We start from the raw sequence: 21,866 nt of genomic DNA, 5'->3' as shown, positions 1-21,866 counted from the left end.
CATTCATTACCTGTATGTTGTCTTTATCTTCCTTTTCTAAAGCTGCATATTTGTTTGCAAGCACCAGCCTGAATTGGTCTGCTTTTATCCTTAATGCCTCTAGGTTGGCCTGTTTCCTCTTGACTACTTTCACTCTCTCTCTTCAAAGTGAGAGAAATCCTAGACCTCACTAACCTATGGTCACTGCACTTAACCTTACCTAACACTTCTACATCCTGCACTATGCTTGGATCGGCAGAGAGTATGAAATCTATTTCATTCCTTGTTTCTCCATTAGGGATTTTCCAGGTTCACTTCCTGTTACTGCGCTTCCTGAAGAAGGTATTCGTTATTCGGAGCCTATTCATTTCTGCGAATTCTACTAACATCTCTCCTCTTGCATTCCTAGATTCGATACCGTAGTTGCTAATTGCTTGCTCACCAACCTGCTTTTTCCCCACTTTTGCATTGAAGTCGCCCATGACTAAAGTATACTGAGTTTGCACCTTTCTCATTGCTAGTTCAACATCTTGATAAAACTGTTCTATTTCTTCATCATCGTGACTAGAGGTTGGGGCATAGGCTTGTACTACCTTCATTTTGTACCTCCTATTCAGCTTTATGACGATGACTGCTACCCTCTCATTAATGCTGTAGAATTAATCAATGTTGCCCGCTATGTTGTTATGCACTAGAAATCCTACCCCGGATTCTTTCTTATCTGGAAGACCTCTGTAGCAGAGGACGTGGCCGTTAGTCAGCACTGTGTAAGCCTCACCAGTTCTAACCTCACTAAGGCCAATAATATCCCAGGAAATGCCTGATAATTCCTGAGTTTTACACAGACGCTTCTAATTCACATGCCGGGGTGTCTTATGCAGCCGTCGGCCCATCCTTCTCAGAATCCGGTGTACTCCACACGGAAACGAGTATCTTTACAGCTGAGGCCTATACACTTTTGTCTGCTGTAAAGCATATAAAAAAATCCAAACTTCAAGACTATCATATTTAGACTCTCAAAGTGTCGTAAAAGCCTCGAAGTCACTCTGTAAACACAAAAATCCTGTACTCCTTGAGCTCTATTCCACTCTATGCAAAGCGTATATATCTAACCAGCATGTCATTATATGCTGGGTGCCGGGCGATAGAGGCATTGAGGGTAATGTGCGAGCTGATCAAATGGACACATTAGTTACATCGCAGGCTATTAAGCCCACAGCTGCTATTCCTGCAACAGATTTGAAGCCTTTCCTGCGAAAGAAACTGCGAAGCCACTGGGGACGCTGAAAGAAATAATAAGCTTCACTTGTAAAAGCCACAGATAAGTTTCTGGCTCTCCGCAAGGAAAACACGGCGAACTGATGTCCTATTCTGTCGGCTCAGAATAGGACACAGATATGGCACTCACAGTTTTTTGCTGACTGGTGATGAACCACCAACCTGTGGTAGATGTGGTGAGAGGCTCACCGTTTCGCAGGTCCTCCTGGAGTGTCGGGAAGTCGAAACGGAGAGACGGAAACATTTCCCTGCAGCATACCGCTATCATATCCCTCTTCATCCCATGATGTTTATTGGTGACGAACCGCTTTTTAACGCCAAAGAAATGGTTGATTTCTTGAACGATGTGGTCCCGCATGTTATTAGCCGGATAAGTTCGTAGCGCATCCTCTCTCCAGAGGATGCCGCTGTGATAGTAGTTTTGTATAGCACATGCCTCCAGGCCCTTGTGGTTCAAGGGCTCCGTTTAGGCAGTAGTGCTTTTAGCAATGTTTATATCTGACGTATCTTGCATATCGTATCATTTTTTGGCAATGCATTTTTCATGTCCATAGTACAATTCATTAGTCACAATCTTATTAATTATGGATTTTATGCACTTAACAGCGACTATTTTTAGGCCCCTTTACAGCCACGTGTCATCTACTCCTGAGAATTCATTGCTCCACTGCAAACTTACAAACACTAGCATGGCACTCTTAGGCCATACCTGGCCCTTGCGCCACTAAACAACACACATTCATTCACACTTCAAGCGGACACTCTAAGCGCTGAATAGCTACATGCACTGAGGTTGGCAATATGAAGTATATACTATACCAGATATTTAATTCGTCAGCTGTCGTCGATGTTAACAGATTGCCACCATGTCTTTTGCTCACTTCCCCCCCAAAAATCGAGTTCATAGCACCAGCAACTGATGTCAGTTTGGCGGCAAAAATGGAGCGTTATGTTCCATTGCTGCTTTACGCAGGAGGCTTGGCACGAGTCTATAACACTGCCTTTTACAGGGATGCTGTTAGCCTCTCGGTGCTCGGCATTTTTCATGTCCTGTTCATGAAGAAAACTTATCATCATCAGCAATGGCTCATGCACCCCCCCCCCCCCCCCCTAAGCAATCAAAAATCCAATGGCTCATACCCCCGTAAGGCTGAGGCAACATGGGCTCAGCAAAGTGAAGCGAACAGTGCATACATTCATTGATATCACCCATGCACCGCACAGAACAGCCTACGTTTTATGAAAAAAAAAAAACAAGTCCAAACAGGCATTCGAACCATCAATAAAGCATTGCAAACCCCCCTCATCAGTTGTAGAGATGGTTTTGCAACAGCTTCACTTGGCGTCCACTGTCGCAGGACCATATGGGACGGCAAGTAATTTTGTTTTACTTTTCTAACGATGAGAAAGCTACTCTGTCACCAATATACGCATTGCTCTGGTCTGGAATTGCAGTTGCAAATTCAAATGTAAGAAGCAAAGGTGTGAGAAATGTCTTCACACGTAAAAAAAAAAGAAAGAAAACATGAGAGAATCGAAAACGCGTGGCGAATGCGTTTAAGTGCCTGCTGTGCAGTGCCACGTGGTCAGAAATTCATAAGTGCCATTCGTGATCAAAATGCGCGAAAGTGATTTCACTGCCTTGTTTGCCAACGAGGCCTGTGGACGGTTTACATTACCGATAGAAAGACAAACGAGAATCATGGCAAAAGAGGTTGCCGTGCCTTTGCAAAGTACACTGTTAAAGCAGCGTGAACAACGCAGCTTTCGCCCGTTAACCCTACCTATCCTAACGCAAAGCAGTTGCTAAATATGTTCTAAATATCATCACGATCCCGCTTTCTTTCGGACGATCTACGACACCGTCTGGCTTTGCTTTATTCCCACGCACAGCCGAAAATCCAAACGGGAGACTGCATGCCTCCAAGCGTTTCTCAATGCCACGGGGCTCCACTCGTGAGAGGTTACGACCCTGGGCGTAGAACATGGCTGACTGTACAGGGTATGGTCGTAGGAAAAACCGTCCAAATTTAGCCGACTCACTTGCGCTCTGTCTGCAACGATGGCGGTCAAGTAAATGTCTTCGAGAGGAAAGAAGCACTCGTAGTGTGTGAGCTCCTCTAGTGTGGCAATGCTGTCACCAGATATTAGGTAGGCGGTCCCTGAGAGGAATGGGGGATAGGTGTCCGGTGCGTATTCCTGCCTAGACACGTACCACTTTTGAGATACATAACGATTGGGGCGGGGATCACTATTCAAATTTCCCCACATCGAGCGCTTGACTCCCACCAAACCGTTCACAACGACGGCGAAGTCCCACACCCCGAGAAGCATGTCGTCGTCTATCTTCAGCACAAAATTAGCGTCCGAGCACTTCTCTCGAGCCCAGCGCATCAGAATCACGGTCTTGTAGGTGAGGTTCCTGTAGCAGTCGACAAAGTCTCCTTGAACGATGTCCCCGTACGAGTCGTGCTCAGCGAATACCTTGCGCTGCAGTTCCTGGTCCGATGTTTTTCCCAGCAGGAAGACCACGTCGAAACCCATCTTCAGCGCTGTGCCGCCCCAGGTGTCCCGGATCGCCGCTCGAGCCTCGAAGTTGGGCGTGCTCGAGATAACGCCAATAAGCACGCTTGTTCGGTTGGCTGCTGGTTCACAAACCCTTGCCCTATGCGTAACGTACTTGAAGGTCAGCCCCTTATTTCCAACACCGCATCTCTTCCACGAGGATGGGAATCTGATTCGGTAGGGGCAATACTTGTAGAGGTACAAGGTAACGAAAGCAACAAATAGCCCTGACAGTATCGAAAGCGTTAGAGTCATTCTGAGGTACTTCATGACGAGGACAACGTATTATACTGCTAAGTTAAACGGCGATTTCTTTCGCATACTGTATTCGTGGCATTTACACACCGCTAATCTTATAGCTTTGCTTATTGAAACCAATTGCTTTTCTTAGTTCTATTGTAAGGAGTGCGTGGAAACCGAGTGACGGTCGTGTAATTGTCAGGTGAGGCATGTTCTAACGTCAGCAAGAGAAAGACAAAGGTTCTTTAGTGACTGATGAAGAGATTTGCCGGATGCCACGCATAGCGTGCTACTCCCGATGGGATTGGTTTAAAATGATTTCAAGCTGTAGCAGGTGTTCCTCTGAACAAGCGTTCCGACAAAATGTTTTGTACTATAGTAATATATATATTGCTGCTTAAGCATTGGTCGAAGGACAGCCGCGTTATTTTTGTCTTGTTACGTTTTCCTTATGTTAGCAAGCTGTTTTAACTAGACTTGCCATTTATGTTCGCTGAGAGGTGGCAAGCCGCCCTCCTCAGCGAGGCACCCGAGGACCAGGAGTGGGCCGTCCAGCGGGCCAGGGCCATTGCCGAGGATCTCGAAAGATTTTTCTCCGGCGATGGACCCCTGGCAGCCTAGCCCCGGGCACCAACAGCCTTAACCGCTGAACAAATAAAGTTTATTCCTATCCTATCCTTTATGTTTTTGTCTTCGAAGGAGTAATGCAAATATTCTTGGGCGCACATAACGTGACATCTGGTGTGCCTGCTTTAGGAAGACCCGACTCGAGCTATCGCCTTTTGTGCATGGACAAAGAGCAAGATGCCTGTAGGCGACGTTCTTTCCCGCGACGGCGCGGGCGACGTCTAGCGATAACATGCGGTTTAAGGGCTGCTGGATCTGATATTGCGATGTTAGATTTACGAAATGCTTTGTATTGCCCCGACAGTAGCCGCGTGCTTTCGTAGCCGGTGTCCGCGTCAGGAGCACCGTATGGAATAAATCAGGATTAAATGATGAATCAGGATTATAAAATTTAACACGAAACATAAAATAATAAAACGCAGCGCCCACACTCGCAATGAAAATATTCCGCCTTAGGGCCAATTGAAAAGTTGAACTAGTGAAATATCTGAGAGAACGCAAGAAACCTCCAATGTGGAGGCGGAAGCTGGGCAGTGGCAAATAGAAAAGGGGAGACAGGACTTAGGCTTCACCAGTGTGGTAGGGGGGGGGGGGGGTGCGTGAGTCCCCAAGCCCCCCCTCCGCTGTCAGGCCCTTTCGTCGCATGCGCGTCTTTCTTCAATCTTCAGCCATATCTTCACCGAGTCTTGCTTGCGACATCTATGCGTGTCACGGCGTCGGCGTGGCATTCGGTCCGAGGGAAACGCGAGAAGAGGCGGAACTCAGATTTCGCAGTGGCCCGGCGGCAAAGAGCGGAATGCCGAGAGAGAAATGCGTGCGCGTTTGAGTGCGCGTACGGACAGAAGCGCGTGTCGAAATTTTCTTTTTTGAAATGTAAGTCGATTTCAGTAGTTTTAGGGAATCATCGCTTTCCTTTATACCTGGAAGACGGACGCAGTAAACTTCCGGCCTTTCTGGGCTACCTACGCGATTTCAATGATAATATGTTAGGTGATTTAAGAACTAACCGTAAAAAAAAAAAGATACCGTTGTTAGTGTAACAAGCTAAACTGTTAGACACGCATGCAATGATACACGGTGAGCAGAAGGAACGCTGCTCTGGAGGGGGGAAATATTGACATGTTGAAACCAACGAGTGCAGCAGCGTGTATTGTAACTGTAACTGTAACCTTGTGGCCGTGAATGAATGCCGTCAACTCAACCGTGCGAGCGCGGTAACCGTTGCGGTAAACGGCACGTTATCACGCTTCAGCGCATGTTTGAAACTTTCAGGCGGAGTAAAACGCTCTTCCATTTGAACGAATCCTTCCAGGGACGCAATGTGCGTGCGTTAGATCCTCCTCCCCCTCCTCGCTTCCCTCTTATCCAGCGCGAGAATCCACGTCATGTGCAGTTGTGCAAGAAGGAAGGACAACCCACGGTTTTGCCCAAAGCATTGTTGTTCTTCGTTCAGGAGCATTGATGACTCACCACTTTTGGTAACAAAAGCAGACTGAGCGAAATGTAAAAAGCTGCCTTCTTGTTTTCCTACTGGCCCAAAACACGGTGTTGTAATCATAGGTTGACAAACTGATTCGTGATTCGATCATTTCTACAGATCATTATACAGATCCTCCGCACACTTGGGAATCTTTGTGAAGCAAAGCTTAGGTGAAGCGGTTAATGAAATGTTATAAATTTGCCCAATCCATTCCTGCGTGCTACACAAAGTGACAAATCTTAAGTAAGTTTGCGCTTCTTTGTTTCCTATTCTTTGTTTTAAATGTACCAGCCGCTTCTTGACCTCTTTGTGCGCAATAGTTTCTGGCTCATAATAATTATCACGACGCAGCCGTTATTTCTTCAAGCTTGTTGGCGTTGGCACCTGTGTAACGCCCGCTTCTTGCCAATTCCCTGGTTCGGGTACCTGCCATAGTGGGGAAATCACCATAATCAACACGCGGCGATCATTTGAAAGACCTAATTTGCTCTGACGCGTTAGAAGTATGCGCGTGATCGCAGCCTACTGTCAATCGATATATATATAGGGCCTGGCATTACATTAGGCTACAGAAGAAATCTGCTGTCTGGTTTTTGTCAAATCCGGCAACAAAGAACGAAAAAAAAAAAGCGATTGTAGCCTTCTCGTACATTATCGCGCTGCTGTGTTGACGAGGTGGAGGTTTGAGTCTCACCACCGTACGCGCTTATTTCTGAGCAGTGAGGAGGAATCTACTAGTCGATAACCCGCCCAGCAACCGACAGACCGTCTGATCGAGGCGAGACCATTGGATGATAGGTAAAGAAAGCTTTGCTTAAAGAGGTAAATGCGATGAATGTTTAACACGATAACATCTGGGTGAAAACCGACCATATTTTGCAATATGTTTTATGCGCTGTTCAAACGTTCCAGCCGTACTTAATTGCGGAACAGACAATGGCAGGGCATTGCACTCTTTTGCAGTTCTGGAAAAGGAAATTGGCATGTATGCTGATGTGGGGCTGGGGTACCTTAAACAATAGGTCACGTTTAACGTCAAAGACATTTGTGAGTTTCTTAACTTCTTCTCAATGAAAGCTTTCTAAAACTTGCACGTGCATATTTCATTTTGTTTTATTTTTAAAGTGACAATTGTTGGAATTGTAGAATTTTAGATGCATCTGCCTTTGTACTTTGGTCAGGGGACGTTAAAATAACTGCATATACAAATAATCGTTCAATTTTCTGTGAAATGCTCTTGACAATGTAGATTTTAGTTTGCTGGACTATATAATAATCGCGTTATCAATGCAATTTGCTTCAAAATTACACTTTTGAATATTCCCATTGGCTGGTGCACAGGGCTAGTCTATCAGCACAGGGCCACGGCTCCCTGATATAGGGAGGGCGGCCACCATTGGGGATCGACAGCTTGGTCTCCGAAATAAAGTTTACTCACTCACTGCCTTCTCTGAATTGACCAAGTGTTACACGTTTGTAAAACGTGAAGGCGAAAGCCTGCCAACTGTGGAAGAATATGACGACGAACGTGTGAGCAGTGGCACAAGCGCGAGGGGCAGTATCTACCCTCCCTTCGCAGGGTTCTGCGCGACTCGAAGACTTCGTTCCCGCTTCACTCTCTCGCGTGGGCGTGCTAGTAGTAGTAGTAGTAGAAAACGTTTATTCACACAGAGAAAATAAATACGGTGAAAAGTGCACATTGAGTGGAGTCTTCATTTCAAGACCCCAGTGGCCTTGGCGCTGGTTGGCTAGGTCGGGGCTAGACAGAGTGGCCTCCCACTGCTCCTCCGGTTGTTGTATTGGTATGTCTGGGGGTTTGGGGCCCGTACACCCCCACGTGACGTGGTAGGCGGGGGGCCGTTGCGTCTTTGTAGTGTTCTGAGAAGATAATGCTGTATTTGTGTAACTTGGGGAAGGTGTTGGTCTGGAGCTGTCTCCAGTCCTGAGCTTCCTGTGCGTTTAGCCCCTTGTGTGGTAGGGGGTAAAGCTGACGTTGTTTGCGCAGGTGTTGCAGTCGCGCGCCGTAAGCCGCGGGTACGGGGAGGGTGGTAGTGGGATCGAGGATTCTGGCCGCTCGCTTTGTGTGACCTGGAGCTATAGCCTGTCCGCGGCCTCGTTACCCTCCAGCCCCGAGTGCCCCGCAGTCCACCTGATCTGGTGTTTGAGCGATGAATTTGTAGTCAATGGATTAGTCGTGAATATAGCTAATTTTTGAGGTATTCTGCCTGCAAGAAGGAGCTGACACGCCGCTTGGGAGTCGGTTATTACTTGAGCTTCTCGGTTGGTCGCGTGCCAGTACTGAGCAGCCAGCACGATCGCCGCAGCTTCAGCTTCTGTGACGTGGAGTGCGAGATAGAGATGCTGAAGACTTCTGCGTAAGAAGAGTCCACCACCACGGCTGCTACTGCGTTCGGTGTATCTTGATATAGGGCGGCGTCCACGTACACCGTCCTCATGCTCCGTCCCACTGTGCGTTTGAGATAGTCCACTCGGGCGTTTCTTCTGCCTTCGTTGTGGGACTGAGACATGGTTTTTTGGGAGCGGGGCCACGTGAACTGTGGCCCGGTACGATGTCGGAATGTTTGTGGTCGACTGGATGGCGTCAAGGTCCGCCGGGTAGCCGATGCGCTTGAGGATGTGTCGGCCTGTCGCTGTGGACAGGAGGCGTTCTCTCTGGGACAGGAGGACCGCCTCCTGAATTTCCTCGAACGTTTTATGTAGTCCCAAAGCTTCCAAGCTGACGTTGGATGTGTACGGTGGGAGGCCGAAGGCGTTCTTGTAGGCTACGCGTATCATTGCATTGGCTTTGTTGAAGTCTGCTCGGAGCAATGTGAGGTAAGGGAGCCCGTAGGAGAGGCGGCTGTACACCATTGCCTGCACCAGACCGATCGTGTCTTCCTCCCGCATGCCTTTTCTGTTTCTGGCCACCCGGCGGATCATCTTAGACGTCTGCTGTGTTGTAGTGTTGAGCAGTTGGAGTGTGTGGTTGGCCTTTCTGTCGCTCTGCATCCAGAAGCCCAGGATCCGGATGAGTGGTACTTCCCGGATTGGGACCCCGTGTAGAAGGATGTTCAGGTTGCCTGGCGATTTGTAGTGGTTTCCCTGTACGTGGATCACTTCGGATTTGTCGGGGGAGCAGTGGAGTCCGCATCGAATGGCCTCGGTTTCGACGCAGATCGCTGCCGCTTGGAGTGTGTCTTCCTTCTCGGCTAGAGAGCCGGTATTTGTCCAGATCGTGATGTAATCAACGTACAGGGTGTATCCGATGCTGCAGAGCCCTTGCGACGCCGATCATGGCGACGTTGAATAGGAGCGGGGAGATGATCGATCCCTGTGGCGTGCCTTTGTTGGGCATGTCTTGAGGTGCCGATTTCGTGTCACCCATTTCTATTGTTGCCGTTCGGTTGGACAGAAAAGTCTTGGCATATTGAAAGGTGCGCTCGCCGCAGTTGCGATTGCTGAGCTCGGAGAGGATTGCCTCATGAGACACGTTATCAAACGCGCTTTTGAGATCCAGTGCCTTAATGAGGTGTTCGCCACCCGTCGGGATGTTAGAGAGTATCTCCTCCTTCAGGAGAAGGAAGGCGTATTGTTTCGACAGGCCCGACCGGAAGCCAATCATGGAGGGATGGAAAAGGTCGTTAGCTTCTATGTAGTGTTATAGGCGCGTCTGGACGACTAGCTCGTAGAGCTTGCCCAGGCACGATGTGAGCGATATAGGCCGTAGTGCACCACGGACCCGAGCAGATGAGGGTTGGCCCCTGCCGCATTTAACCGTACGTGGCTTAGCCGTATCCGGGGAAAAGGGGATCGTGGGGGTTGAGCCGATGCCGAATGTTTGGACCTTTACGGCCCCTCGGCGAAGGCAACACACCTCTTTGGCCTCTGCTTCACGTAGATGGCACCCCCGGACTGACCCGCCCGGGGGAAATCGGTAGTTGCCTTTTCCTGTCTCTCTCTCCCCTCAACCTTCGTCTTTCTCTCCCACTTTAAATCTTTCCTGTCTTCTCTTCATTTCTTTTTACTTCCAATTTTCCAGGCAGCAGGGGTTAACCTGGTGTAGTTTATCCATCCTTGGGTCTATTATATTAGGTTATAGTAGCTATGTACAGCTGGCGTCTGCGTCTCCTTCAGGTCTCGTAGCGTCCCCTTGTTGGGCTCGGTGGTGGGCGGGTGGCATAGTTACCGAAATCATTGTTACCTTTATGGCTCTTTCCTCATTCCCTCGACTCCCTGATCGCTCTCACAAACGGGGGCGCACCGAAGATATTTTTCAATTTTATGGCAACCGAACAAAGAACTTTCCACGTTTTCACGTCATCCACTTTGATAAACTTGAAAAGACGGTCAGAATGATCTCACTCTTCCTCTTCTCGAAATCTCTAACCGAAGTTTTCGGTCCGGGTTACGAAGCGCCGAAAATGGCCAGTGGTGATCTGCTACTCGAGCACCGTGATCAGAAACAACATGACAAACTACCCAAACTAGTCTCCTTTGGGGATGTTCCAGTAACAGCAACCCCACACCGTCCCATGAATACTACCCGCGGCGTCGGATCCGATGCTGTTTTGTTGGAGCTATCTGAAGCTGAACTCCTGGAGGGCTGGAGTGATCAGAACGTCATCAGTGTCAAACGAATTAAGATGAGGCGAGATGAAAAAGAAATTTAGACCAAACACCTAGTACTTACTTTCGACTCAAGTGTTCTGCCCGAGTCCATCGAGACCGGGTACCTCAAGATTCGAATTAGACCATATGTGCCAAATCCTTTCAGATGCTTCAAGTGCCAAAGGGTCGGTCACAGTTCACAGAACTGTCGAAACCGGCCGACTTGTGCCAAGTGTAGTGACAATGAACATTCCTCTGAAATATGCCAGAACACTCCACACTGAGTCAACTGTGATGGTGAGCATGCCGCATGCTCGCGGTCGTGCCCGTCTTGGAAAAAAGAAAAAGAAATTGTGACAATCAAAGTAAAAGAAAACATCTCATTCAAGGAGGCACGCAGGCGGGTGTCATACCTGCCGAAGAGCAGCTTTGCCGAAGTGGCGCGTCAGGGGGCACCGTCGCAATGGCTTCCGGCGGCTGTCCGCCCCCTCGGCGGCTGCAGATAGCGCTGCTCCGCCGACTCACAAGAAGGGGCCATCGACCTCCGGGCTGGTGGCCTCCAGGGTTTGGTCCCTCGAGACGAGGCCTTGCCGTCACACCAACTGCTCGCAAGAGCGCGTGTCCAGCGCCTCGCAAGAGGCGATGGACACCACAACCGGCCAGACGGCGCCGCAAGCGCCTCGGGAGCGGCGAGAATCCCGCGATCGCTTCAAAAAAGAAAAAGCCCGCATCACAGGGTCCGACGAGGTCTCTGTAAATTAAATTTCTTTCTTTCAAACACACAGCACAAAAAACACTTTCAACATGAATACACAAATAATTCAATGGAACGTCAGAGGAAGCCTACACAACCTCGATGACGTCAAAGAAATCCTACACCAGTTTAATCCTAAGGTGCTGTGTGTTCAAGAAACACACCTCAAACATACACAAACATATTTCCTTAGACAATATGCTATTTTTCGCAAAGACCGCGATGACACTGTTGCGTCATCCGGTGGTGTGGCTATCGTAGTCGACAGAGGTGTTGCCTGTCGGGAAATAAAACTTCGAACGCCCCTAGAGGCAGTTGCTGTCCAAGGGGTGCTGCTTGGCAAGCTAGTCGCTATCAGTTCTATATACATCCCTCACAGTTATCAACTTAATAAAACCAAATTTCAAATCAACATAGATGAACTTCCGGCTCCATACATAGTTGTCGGAGATTTCAACGCACATAACTAATGGTGGGGAGCCTCTCGTTGCGATGCGAGAGGTCGCCTAATCTAAAACTTTCTTTTTTCCTCAGGAGCAGGCATACTTATTAAGAAAGAGCCAACGCACTACAGCGTGTCACACAACACATACTCCTCCATAGATTTGAGTATCACGTCGAGTACACTAATGCCGTACCTGGAGTGGTCCGTACTCGAGAACCCTTTTGGGAGCGACCACTTCCCAGTTAAAATAAACTTAACAAAACAAGATATATGTTCACCACACACTTCCCGATGGAAGGTTGACACAGCTAACTGGGTAGTTTCCGAGAACTTGCATATTTAAGCAGGGATGATATTGCCTCCTTTAATATAGGAGACGCTGTGGCGTATATAACAGGCTTTATAATTGACGCTGCCACGAAATGCATCCGTCAAACTAACGGACTTACGAATAAACGTCGCATCCCGTGGTGGAATGAAGAATGTAAACAAGCACGGAAAAATCAAAACAAAGCTTGGGGACGACTTCGCGACTCTCCAACTGCCGAAAACTTGATTAGTTTCAAACAAATAAAATCCCAGGGTAGAAGAACACGTCGACGTGCTAAAAGAGAGAGTTGGGAAAAGTAGATCTCCGGTATAAATTCTTACACGGATGAGACAAAAGTGTGGAATCGAGTTAATAAATTAAAAGGCCGGGAGGTACACCCGTTACCCTTAGTCAGTACCCAAGGTGAGAGCCTGGAAGACCAGGCAGATTGCCTGGGCGAACACTTTGAACATGTATTCAGTGCGTCCAATTACACACAAACATTTCTCAGGTTCAAAGAACACGCAGAGTGAAAGCCCCTTGATCTGCTTTTTGGTCTGCTTTTATCCTTAATGCCTCTAGGTTGGCCTGTTTCCTCTTGACTACTTTCACTCTCTCTCTTCAAAGTGAGAGAAATCCTAGACCTCACTAACCTATGGTCACTGCACTTAACCTTAACTAACACTTCTACATCCTGCACTATGCTTGGATCGGCAGAGAGTATGAAATCTATTTCATTCCTTGTTTCTCCATTAGGGATTTTCCAGGTTCACTTCCTGTTACTGCGCTTCCTGAAGAAGGTATTCGTTATTCGGAGCCTATTCATTTCTGCGAATTCTACTAACATCTCTCCTCTTGCATTCCTAGAATCGATACCGTAGTTGCTAATTGCTTGCTCACCAACCTGCTTTTTCCCCACTTTTGCATTGAAGTCGCCGATGACTAAAGTATACTGAGTTTGCACCTTTCTCGTTGCTAGTTCAACATCTTGATAAAACTGTTCTATTTCTTCATCATCGTGACTAGAGGTTGGGGCATAGGCTTGTACTACCTTCATTTTGTACCTCCTATTCAGCTTTATGACGATGACTGCTACCCTCTCATTAATGCTGTAGAATTAATCAATGTTGCCCGCTATGTTGTTATGCACTAGAAATCCTACCCCGGATTCTTTCTTATCTGGAAGACCTCTGTAGCAGAGGACGTGGCCGTTAGTCAGCACTATGTAAGCCTCACCAGTTCTAACCTCACTAAGGCCAATAATATCCCAGGAAATGCCTGATAATTCCTGAGTTTTACACAGACGCTTCTAATTCACATGCCGGGGTATCTTATGCAGCCGTCGGCCCATCCTTCTCAGAATCCGGTGTACTCCACACGGAAACGAGTATCTTTACAGCTGAGGCCTATACACTTTTACTTTGTCTGCTGTAAAGCATATAAAAAAAATCCAAACTTCAAGACTATCATATTTAGACTCTCAAAGTGTCGTAAAAGCCTCGAAGTCACTCTGTAAACACAAAAATCCTGTACTCCTTGAGCTCTATTCCACTCTATGCAAAGCGTATATATCTAACCAGCATGTCATTATATGCTGGGTGCCGGGCGATAGAGGCATTGAGGGTAATGTGCGAGCTGATCAAATGGACACATTAGTTACATCGCAGGCTATTAAGCCCACAGCTGCTGTTCCTGCAACAGATTTGAAGCCTTTCCTGCGAAAGAAACTGCGAAGCCACTGGGGACGCTGAAAGAAATAATAAGCTTCACTTGTAAAAGCCACAGATAAGTTTCTGGCTCTCCGCAAGGAAAACACGGCGAACTGATGTCCTATTCTGTCGGCTCAGAATAGGACACAGATATGGCACTCACAGTTTTTTGCTGACTGGTGATGAACCACCAACCTGTGGTAGATGTGGTGAGAGGCTCACCGTTTCGCAGGTCCTCCTGGAGTGTCGGGAAGTCGAAACGGAGAGACGGAAACATTTCCCTGCAGCATACCGCTATCATATCCCTCTTCATCCCATGATGTTTATTGGTGACGAACCGCTTTTTAACGCCAAAGAAATCGTTGATTTCTTGAACGATGTGGTCCCGCATGTTATTAGCCGGATAAGTTCGTAGCGCATCCTCTCTCCAGAGGATGCCGCTGTGATAGTAGTTTTGTATAGCACATGCCTCCAGGCCCTTGTGGTTCAAGGGCTCCGTTTAGGCAGTAGTGCTTTTAGCAATGTTTATATCTGACGTATCTTGCATATCGTATCATTTTTGGCAATGCATTTTTCATGTCCATAGTACAATTCATTAGTCACAATCTTATTAATTATGGATTTTATGCACTTAACAGCGACTATTTTTAGGCCCCTTTACAGCCACGTGTCATCTACTCCTGAGAATTCATTGCTCCACTGCAAACTTACAAACACTAGCATGGCACTCTTAGGCCATACCTGGCCCTTGCGCCACTAAACAACACACATTCATTCACACTTCAAGCGGACACTCTAAGCGCTGAATAGCTACATGCACTGAGGTTGGCAATATGAAGTATATACTATACCAGATATTTAATTCGTCAGCTGTCGTCGATGTTAACAGATTGCCACCATGTCTTTTGCTCACTTCCCCCCCAAAAATCGAGTTCATAGCACCAGCAACTGATGTCAGTTTGGCGGCAAAAATGGAGCGTTATGTTCCATTGCTGCTTTACGCAGGAGGCTTGGCACGAGTCTATAACACTGCATTTTACAGGGATGCTGTTAGCCTCTCGGTGCTCGGCATTTTTCATGTCCTGTTCATGAAGAAAACTTATCATCATCAGCAATGGCTCATGCAACCCCCCCCCCCCCCCCCCCCCTAAGCAATCAAAAATCCAATGGATCATACCCCCGTAAGGCTGAGGCAACATGGGCTCAGCAAAGTGAAGCGAACAGTGCATACATTCATTGATATCACCCATGCACCGCACAGAACAGCCTACGTTTTATGAAAAAAAAAACAAGTCCAAACAGGCATTCGAACCATCAATAAAGCATTGCAAACACCCCTCAGCAGTTGTAGAGATGGTTTTGCAACAGCTTCACTTGGCGTCCACTTTCGCAGGACCATATGGGACGGCAAGTAATTTTGTTTTACTTTTCTAACGATGAGAAAGCTACTCTGTCACCAATATACGCATTGCTCTGGTCTGGAATTGCAGTTGCAAATTCAAATGTAAGAAGCAAAGGTGTTAGAAATGTCTTCACACGTAAAAAAAAAGAAAGAAAACATGAGAGAATCGAAAACGCGTGGCGAATGCGTTTAAGTGCCTGCTGTGCAGTGCCACGTGGTCAGAAATTCATAAGTGCCATTCGTGATCAAAATGCGCGAAAGTGATTTCACTGCCTTGTTTGCCAACGAGGCCTGTGGACGGTTTACATTACCGATAGAAAGACAAACGAGAATCATGGCAAAAGAGGTTGCCGTGCCTTTGCAAAGTACACTGTTAAAGCAGCGTGAACAACGCAGCTTTCGCCCGTTAACCCTACCTATCCTAACGCAAAGCAGTTGCTAAATATGTTCTAAATATCATCACGATCCCGCTTTCTTTCGGACGATCTACGACACCGTCTGGCTTTGCTTTATTCCCACGCACAGCCGAAAATCCAAACGGGAGACTGCATGCCTCCAAGCGTTTCTCAATGCCACGGGGCTCCACTCGTGAGAGGTTACGACCCTGGGCGTAGAACATGGCTGACTGTACAGGGTATGGTCGTAGGAAAAACCGTCCAAATTTAGCCGACTCACTTGCGCTCTGTCTGCAACGATGGCGGTCAAGTAAATGTCTTCGAGAGGAAAGAAGCACTCGTAGTGTGTGAGCTCCTCTAGTGTGGCAATGCTGTCACCAGATATTAGGTAGGCGGTCCCTGAGAGGAATGGGGGATAGGTGTCCGGTGCGTATTCCTGCCTAGACACGTACCACTTTTGAGATACATAACGATTGGGGCGGGGATCACTATTCAAATTTCCCCACATCGAGCGCTTGACTCCCACCAAACCGTTCACAACGACGGCGAAGTCCCACACCCCGAGAAGCATGTCGTCGTCTATCTTCAGCACAAAATTAGCGTCCGAGCACTTCTCTCGAGCCCAGCGCATCAGCATCACGGTCTTGTAGGTGAGGTTCCTGTAGCAGTCGACAAAGTCTCCTTGAACGATGTCCCCGTACGAGTCGTGCTCAGCGAATACCTTGCGCTGCAGTTCCTGGTCCGATGTTTTTCCCAGCAGGAAGACCACGTCGAAACCCATCTTCAGCGCTGTGCCGCCCCAGGTGTCCCGGATCGCCGCTCGAGCCTCGAAGTTGGGCGTGCTCGAGATAACGCCAATAAGCACGCTTGTTCGGTTGGCTGCTGGTTCACAAACCCTTGCCCTATGCGTAACGTACTTGAAGGTCAGCCCCTTATTTCCAACACCGCATCTCTTCCATGAGGATGGGAATCTGATTCGGTAGGGGCAATACTTGTAGAAGGTACAAGGTAACAAAAGCAACAAATAGCCCTGACAGTATCGAAAGCGTTAGAGTCATTCTGAGGTACTTCATGACGAGGACAACGTATTATACTGCTAAGTTAAACGGCGATTTCTTTCGCATACTGTATTCGTGGCATTTACACACCGCTAACTTATAGCTTTGCTTATTGAAACCAATTGCTTTTCTTAGTTGTATTGTAAGGAGTGCGTGGAAACCGAGTGACGGTCGTGTAATTGTCAGGTGAGGCATGTTCTAACGTCAGCAAGAGAAAGACAAAGGTTCTTTAGTGACTGATGAAGAGATTTGCCGGATGCCACGCATAGCGTGCTACTCCCGATGGGATTGGTTTAAAATGATTTCAAACTGTAGCAGGTGTTCCTCTGAACAAGCGTTCCGACAAAATGTTTTGTACTATAGTAATATATATATTGCTGCTTAAGCATTGGTCGAAGGACAGCCGCGTTATTTTTGTCTTGTTACGTTTTCCTTATGTTAGCAAGCTGTTTTAACTAGACTTGCCATTTATGTTCGCTGAGAGGTGGCAAGCCGCCCTCCTCAGCGAGGCACCCGAGGACCAGGAGTGGGCCGTCCAGCGGGCCAGGGCCATTGCCGAGGATCTCGAAAGATTTTTCTCCGGCGATGGACCCCTGGCAGCCTAGCCCCGGGCACCAACAGCCTTAACCGCTGAACAAATAAAGTTTATTCCTATCCTATCCTTTATGTTTTTGTCTTCGAAGGAGTAATGCAAATATTCTTGGGCGCACATAACGTGACATCTGGTGTGCCTGCTTTAGGAAGACCCGACTCGAGCTATCGCCTTTTGTGCATGGACAAAGAGCAAGACGCCTGTAGGCGACGTTCTTTCCCGCGACGGCGCGGGCGACGTCTAGCGATAACATGCGGTTTAAGGGCTGCTGGATCTGATATTGCGATGTTAGATTTACGAAATGCTTTGTATTGCCCCGACAGTAGCCGCGTGCTTTCGTAGCCGGTGTCCGCGTCAGGAGCACCGTATGGAATAAATCAGGATTAAATGATGAATCAGGATTATAAAATTTAACACGAAACATAAAATAATAAAACGCAGCGCCCACACTCGCAATGAAAATATTACCGCCTTAGGGCCAATTGAAAAGTTGAACTAGTGAAATATCTGAGAGAACGCAAGAAACCTCCAATGTGGAGGCGGAAGCTGGGCAGTGGCAAATAGAAAAGGGGAGACAGGACTTCGGCTTCACCAGTGTGGTAGGGGGGGGGGGGGGTGCGTGAGTCCCCAAGCCCCTCCCCCCCCCCCCCCCCCCCCGCTGTCAGGCCCTTTGGTCGCATGCGCGTCTTTCTTCAACCTTCAGCCAGATCTTCACCGAGTCTTGCTTGCGACATCTATGCTTGTCACGGCGTCGGTGTGGCGTTCGGTCCGAGGGAAACACGAGAAGAGGCGGAACTCAGATTTCGCCGTGGCCCGGCGGCAAAGAGCGGAATGCCGAGAGAGAAATGCGTGCGCATTTGAGTGCGTGTACGGACAATAGGCGCGTCTCGAAATTTTCTTTTCTGAAATGTAAGCAGATTTCATTAGTTTTAGGGCATCATCGCTTTCCTTTATACCTGGAAGACGGACTCAGTAAACTTCCGGCCTTTCTGGGCTACCTACAAGATTTCAATGGTAATATGTCAGGTAATTTAAAAAGTAACCGTAAATAAAAAAGATAGCGTTGTTAGTGTAACTAGCCAAGCTGTTAGACACGCATGCAATGATACACGGTGAGCAGAAGGAACGCTGCTCTGGAGAGGGGAAATATTGACATGGTTGAAACCAACGAGTGCAGCAGCGTGTATTGTAACTGTAACACTGTGGCCGTAAATGAATGCCGTCAACTCAACAGTGCGAGCGCGGTAACCGTTGCGGTAAACGGCACGTTATCACGCTTCAGCGCATGTTTGAGACATTCAAGCGGAGTAAAACGCTCTTCCATTTGAACGAATCCTTCCAGGGACGCAATGTGCGTGCGTTCGATCCTCCTCCCCCTCTTCGCGTCCCTCTTATCCAGCGCGAGAATCCGCGTCATGTGCAGTTGTGCAAGAAGGAAGGTCCACCCACGGTTTTGCCCAAACCACTGTTGTTCTTCATTCAGGAGCATTGATGACTCACCACTTTTGTTAACAAAAGCAGACTGAGCGAAATGTCAAAAGCTGCCTTCTTGTTTTCCTACTGGCCCAAAACACGGTGTTGTAATCATAGGTTGACAAACTCATTCGTGAGTCGATCATTTATACAGATCATTATGCAGATCCTCCGCACTCTTGGGAATCTTTGTGAAGCAAAGCTTAGATGAAGCGGTTAATGAAATGTTATAAATTTGCCCAATCCATTCCTGCGTGATACACAATGTGACAAATCTTAAGTTTGCGCTTCTTTGTTTCCTATTCTTTATCTTAAATGTACCAGCCGCTTCTTGGCCCCTTTGTGCGCAATAGTATGTAGCTCATAATAATTATCAAAACGCAGCCATTGATTGGTTGATGGATTATAGGAACGAATACTTCACAATGTGAGCAAAACGGTGGAGTTGTCATTTTTTGATCGTAATTGGGCTGGACATTTTCTGTTTGGCTCCTAGATTTCACTACAATATTCCTGGCGGAATTCCTAGCTGTTCTTCTAGCATTGCGTAAGCTACACATTTCCATGACAACCGCGGTATTATTCAGACTTGATCGTTGTGCACCCCTCTCACGGCTCCCGGGGAGTTGCATTAAGAACTTTATACTCACTGGGCCCATGTAATTTACGGAGTTTACGATTAGAATGGATACATGGACACAAATTTATGTTTTTGGGCGAAGTGCCAGACAATTTGGCCAAGGCATCCCTTGCTGGCCATGTGTTTACCCTCCTTCCAACTATGGCTTTCATCACTTCTGTTAGGTTTCAAAAATACACCATTTTGACATCAAAATGAAATCTAACGTCCTCCCCGTAACTGCAGGACTTACAATTAACTTAGAGTTGGGCATTTTGCAAAATACGACAAAAAGAAGTTACATTAACGAGACTGCGATGTCGAGCCCCACCCCTAAATTTATACATGTACCGATTTGGTCAGCCGATATCCCTTTTGTGCCATTTTTGCAACACATTAGAACAATTGAACATTACATACTGGACTGCCGGCGTTTCTCCTGCATGAGAAAAAAAAAAGGACATTGCAAATTAGAATGCTACAGCTCGGCTTGCCGTTGACGTCACTGGTGCTGTTGTCTTTCGGAGCTTCGGGTGCTTGGACACTCACACAGGGATGTATGCTTCACCAAAATTCATTGTTGAATCCAACGGTTTTCATTGATAATCCTATTAATCATTTCATTCTTCCCCCATGTCATATTAGTAAATGCATATACGTATTTTCTATCTTTTTCTATACTTATTATAGTGACTGCACACTAAATCATTTTGCGTTTTACTCGCTTTCATTTATTCGTCAAAATTATTTTTTAAATGTGTTCCATTAACACACATCTAAAATCAGCCCGACTCTTGGCCAATATCGCCCCGAGTGGGTATGTGCCAATGACTTTAAGGACATCATCACCATCATCAACAACTTATTGAGACCCTTGAGGCCACAGCAACGCCGACAACCACAACGAGGAGGTGCGGGAAGTCGGCGGCCGCCTTCAACAAAATCTAGCGCAGGAAGTTCAACTCGCCCAACATGAACATGTTTAACGTATTGGAGGATCTGATGAACGTTATGGTGGCTAACATGGAAGAGCCACTATTCGACTTCGAACTGATGATTGACTTCCCTGCTAACGCTAACCAGCGACGGGAGAGGATAGCGCCTCCGTACAATCAAGCCCTCGGCGATAGCCAGCTATCGGCCGCAGAAATGCGCAAGAAAGGAAACCGCGCGGAACGCCTCAACAAGAGCCAGATCAGCGGAATTCCGCCAAGGTGGGACTACCTCCTGGTAGAGCCGGTCGAAAAGAACATTTACCGAGAGCATGTTACAACTGCTCAGCGCTCAGAGTTAGAGGTGAACGCCTATCGGCTTGATAACCATATCGAAATTAGCGGGCGAGCTGCGCCCAAGCCCATGTTAAACTTCGAAGAGGCCGACCTACCAGGTAGCCTAAATCAATGGCTGCATGCCAGCAACTATGGCTCCCTTACGAGCATAGATGCTCAGTGTTGGCCTGTAGCACTCAGTGGCAGAGACCTTCTGGCCGTAGTCAATGCTGTCTCGGAAGTAAAGGCGGTCGCATACCTCAGTCCCCGCCGTGCTACACGTCTTGAGTCAGCCTCCCTTGCAATTCGGCGATGGACCCATCGCACTTGTTGTGGTTGCGACTCGTGAGATGGCCCGGGGAGTCCACCAGGTAGCCCGCGGCATCCAGGAGTGCACGAAGGTTAGATCGGCGTGCCTCTCCTGTCGCGAGCCTAAACAACCGCAGCTCGAAGACCTCGAGAAACGACCTCAAATATGCATAGCGACTCCTGGTCGTCTCCTCACCTTTCTGAAAGAAGGCAGGCTGAACCTCTTACGATGCACTTACGTGGTGTTTGATGGAGCCGATCTTATGGTGGACATGGGCCTCGAGTTTCAAATTTATGCCACTACGGAGTGGATCCGTCCGGACCACCAGACGCAAGTGTGGCTCACGTCAAGAACCCAGAACGTGCGTCCGCTGTGCGAGGACCTGCTTGAAGACTACGTCCAGGTCAGCATCGGGGTAAAGCCAGCTTTTCGCAACGAAACGGCTGAGCACATCGTCTTCGTCTGTGATGAGCAAGAGAAAAACGATCGACTCGTAGCGCTTCTCCAGGACATCGACAACGGAGCACGCGACAAAGTCATCGTTTTTGCAGAATCGAAGCAAGCAGTAGAGGACATCGTGGGTTTGTTGGTGTTCCGAGAATTCCCCGTGATCGGCATCCATGGAAAGAAGACGGATGACGAGCTTGACTGGGCGCTTGCCTCGTTTCGGGAGAACGGAACTTACATCTTGGTGTCCACCGACGTGTGCTTGAGAAAACTGGATGTGGTCGGTGGTGCACGCTTCGTCATAAAC

General features: G+C 47.8%; 1 protein-coding gene and 1 long non-coding RNA gene across 5 annotated transcripts in view; one reads left to right on the top strand and one right to left on the bottom strand.

Annotated features, from left to right (window-relative positions):
* LOC125941640 (uncharacterized) overlaps positions 1-16,982 on the top strand; it is a 58,888-nt gene extending 41,906 nt beyond the window's left edge. The window contains exons 2-3 of the long non-coding RNA XR_007464519.1: positions 3,944-4,027; positions 16,801-16,982. This is a non-coding gene — a long non-coding RNA (uncharacterized LOC125941640). The remainder of the gene's footprint in view (positions 1-3,943; positions 4,028-16,800) is intronic.
* LOC119432577 (putative ferric-chelate reductase 1) overlaps positions 1-21,866 on the bottom strand; it is a 365,279-nt gene that overhangs the window by 106,053 nt on the left and 237,360 nt on the right. The gene's annotated exons all lie outside the window — the stretch shown is intronic.

This window comes from Dermacentor silvarum, chromosome 11 (assembly GCF_013339745.2).
Source record: "Dermacentor silvarum isolate Dsil-2018 chromosome 11, BIME_Dsil_1.4, whole genome shotgun sequence".
NCBI classification, from domain to species: Eukaryota; Metazoa; Arthropoda; class Arachnida; order Ixodida; family Ixodidae; genus Dermacentor; species Dermacentor silvarum.
This window is presented reverse-complemented; position numbering and strand designations above follow the sequence as displayed.